Source organism: Gadus chalcogrammus, unplaced genomic scaffold, assembly GCF_026213295.1.
Source record: "Gadus chalcogrammus isolate NIFS_2021 unplaced genomic scaffold, NIFS_Gcha_1.0 GACHA080, whole genome shotgun sequence".
Taxonomy (NCBI): domain Eukaryota; kingdom Metazoa; phylum Chordata; class Actinopteri; order Gadiformes; family Gadidae; genus Gadus; species Gadus chalcogrammus.
Window position 1 is genome coordinate 175,339 of NW_026613515.1, and position 3,595 is coordinate 178,933.

General features: G+C 42.2%; 1 pseudogene; it reads left to right on the plus strand.

The window, feature by feature from the left end:
• Window positions 1-562: 562 nt before the first annotated feature.
• Window positions 563-2,415, plus strand: LOC130378478 (protein NLRC3-like; annotated as a pseudogene).
• The last annotated feature ends 1,180 nt before the right edge of the window (window positions 2,416-3,595 follow it).

A 3,595-nucleotide genomic window follows, 5' to 3' on the forward strand; every position in this document is an offset into this window, starting at 1 on the left:
TCTTGTCCAGCGGAACGTGAATCCAGGACAGATGCTTTTGATGTCCTCAGTTAGTTCAGGGTAAAGTTCTCCGTGATTATTTCCTGTTCCAGAGGGCTGAGGAGAACGCACACGCTTTCCTAGACAAGGAGCTGAAGAAGCTCTGGAGGGATCTCTTCTCAGATTACCCACAATGCTCAGAGGCTCATAGAGTGGAGGAGGAGGAGGTGGATGGTAAGAAGGAGGAGCAGAGGAGGCGCGCCATAGAGGGAGTGGTGGACATCACAAAGCTCTGCCTGATGGAGATGAACCAGGAGGAACTGGCCGACACACTGTGGGGGGGTAAGAGACTCTTATTTTGAAGACAGAATAAATAATTATTTTGTAGAGCAGTATGAGACTCGTATTTGTTCTGTGCAGACTAAATGAAATAATGTGAGATTTGTCAATGTCGAGATATCTTTTTTCTATGGGTTAAATGGTTTGATCTAGATATGTAGGGTTATTGTGGATCCATCAGGTTAAAGAATGTTAAAAATTAAACTACAAATCATCAGCATCTGTAACTCGCAGTCCAGTCACGAACAGCTACTCTGACCACAAGTAATAAAGCCACTGAATATCATGAAGTTGATAATTAAAAAAAGATATTGACATGTTTCCACTGATTTCACCATCCATTAACTCATGTATTCTGTTCATTCTCATTTAGGATCTGCTGTTGTCGAGTGCCAATGTAAAATCAAGTCTCATTTGAAGAAGAAGTTCAGACGTGTGTTTGAGGGAATCCCTAAAGCAGGACAGCCAACAGGTCTGAACGACTTCTACACAGAGATCTTCATCACAGAGAGAGGCAGTGGAGAGGTCAACAAGGAACATGAGGTCAGACAGATTGAAACAGCTTCCAGGAAACTGGCAAAGAAGGAAACACCAATCAGATGTGAAAACATCTTTAAACCCTTACCTGGACAAAATCAACCGATAAGAACAATAATGACAACTGGAGTGGCCGGCATTGGTAAAACCATCTTGACGAACAAGTTCACTCTGGACTGGGCTGAAGGCAAAGCCAACCATGACATACACTTCACATTTCTCCTCACTTTCAGAGAGCTGAATTTACTGAAAGAGAAAGAGTTTAGCTTGGTGGAACTTCTTCATCACTTCTTCATTGAGACCAAAGAAGCAGGAATCTGCAGACTCCACCGGTACCAAGTTGTCTTCATCTTGGATGGTCTGGATGAATGTCGATTTCCTCTGAACTTCCAGAATAGCCAGATCTGGACTGATGTCTGAAAGCCGACCTCAGTGGACGTGCTGCTGACAAACCTCATCAGGGGCGACCTGCTTCCCTCCGCTCGCATCTGGATAACCACACGCCCCGCGGCAGCCAATCAGATCCCTCCTGAGTGTGTTGACGTGGTGACAGAGGTGATAGGTTTCACTGACCCACAGAAAGAAGAGTACTTCAGGAAAAGATTCAGAGAGGAGACGCTGGCCAGCACAATCATCTCCCACGTCAAGAAATCCCGAAGCCTCCACATAATGTGCCACATCCCAGTCTTCTGTTGGATCACTGCTACAGTTCTGGAGGACTGCTTCAAAAAATCCCTGATGAAAGAGATGCCCAAGACCCTGACTCAGATGTACAGCCACTTCCTGAGGGTTCAGTCCATACAGGGGGACAGGAAGTACCATGGGAGAGCTGAAACAGATGCAGATTGGAGTTCAGAGAGCAGGGAGATCATTGTTACTCTGGGAAAATTGGCTTTTAACCAGCTGGAGAAAGGGAACCTGATCTTCTACGAGGCAGACCTGGCAGAGTGTGGCATTGATATCAGAGCAGCCTCAGTGCACTCAGGAGTGTTTACCCAGATCTTTAAAGAGGAGTGTGGGCTGTACCAGGACAAGGTGTTCTGCTTTGTCCATCTGAGCATCCAGGAGTTTCTGGCTGCCCTTTATTACATTCTGTCTTTCCTTGACATTGGTGTCAAGCTGCTCTCAGAAAAACAACAAACCTCCCGGGAACAGGAACTCCTCCTCCTCTACCAGAAAGTTGTGGACAAGGTTTTAAAGAGTGAGAACGGACACCTGGACTTGTTCCTCCGTTTCCTCCTGGGCCTCTCTCTGGAGACCAATCAGAATTATTTACAAGGTCTGCTGGGAAAGACAGGGAGCGGCCCAGTGTTCCAACAGGGAATAGTCTCATACATAAAGGAGAAGATAAATGAAGATCTCTCTCCAGAGAGAAGCATCAATCTGTTCCACTGTCTGAATGAGCTGAACGACCGTTCTCTAGTGGAGGAGATCCAACAGTCCCTGACATCAGGAAGTCTCTTCAAAACACATGTCTCCCCTGCTCAGTGGTCAGCTCTGGTCTTCATCTTGCTGTCATCAGAAGAGGAGCTGGAAATGTTTGACCTGATATATATATAAGCTGCTAATTTTGATTTGCTTGATGATTTGAATAGAAACGTTTTGCATTTAAATATACTTCCTTTGTGTTGATTATACATTAATTAAAATATTTTACATTGAAATATCAATTTTTACAAATTTCACTCTTATAAAGAGAATAATTGCCATTAATCATAGAAATTCTGCAATTAATTTAACACAATGTAATCTACCGACATCCCGAAGGACAATGCACACAAAACACAATATATAGAATACTAGAATATTAAAGTACTTTTCAAGGACAACAAAACAACTACATATTCGACTATTTTCTAGTGAAATGATCCTGTTTATTTCTTTGTGAAGGCTGGATGGCTGTGATCTGTCAGAGGAATGCTGTGAAGATCTGGCCTCAGTTCTCAGCTCCAACTCCTCTAGTCTGAGAGAGCTGGACCTGAGTACCAATTATCTGCAGGATTCAGGAGTGAAGCTGCTCTCTGCTGGACTGGGGCGTCCACACTGTACACTGGAAATTCTCAGGTCAGTTTTCCTCAAGGTAAAATTACGAATAAATGCTGAAAATCAAAGTATTTATATCTCAGCACCTGTGATAACCACATTCATGACTTTGGTATCAAATAAAGGCTACACTTTGTTGTTTAGGTGGATATTGTAATACATCCATTTGCCTAGTTGGACGCCTAAGACCTCCTGAAAGCCTTAACAGCAATTATTTCCAAAAAAGATTTGAAACCTGCAATTGTCACACAAAATGTATTTTAAAAGCTTAAAAGTCCAGTAAAAGTCCAAAATTCTAAAAGATAACTCGAATATGAACAGGTTACAGAAATATATTGTTAATATATTGTGTAACCAGGGTGAAGAGACAACTCATAAAATCTCTATTTATTGTGAAATAATTATTGTGAAATAATAAATAAGGAGAGGAAATAATTAATAATAGTTTATTAATAGCTAAAGTAGTAATAAATAAAGTAGTATTATGTATGTGTGCAAATGTACAAATATTTAGCTATACATATAATATATATTGTAGCGGGCCAGTGGGTGTGGGGTTTCCCACACCCACGTCAAATGATACACACACACCGAGAGCAGTTCAATAAGGTGGTTTATTCAAAAGAGACGAATAAATGTCACCAGGGTGGGGAAAAGGATAATCCAGAGTCCGTAGTCCGTAGTCCGTAGTCCAGGG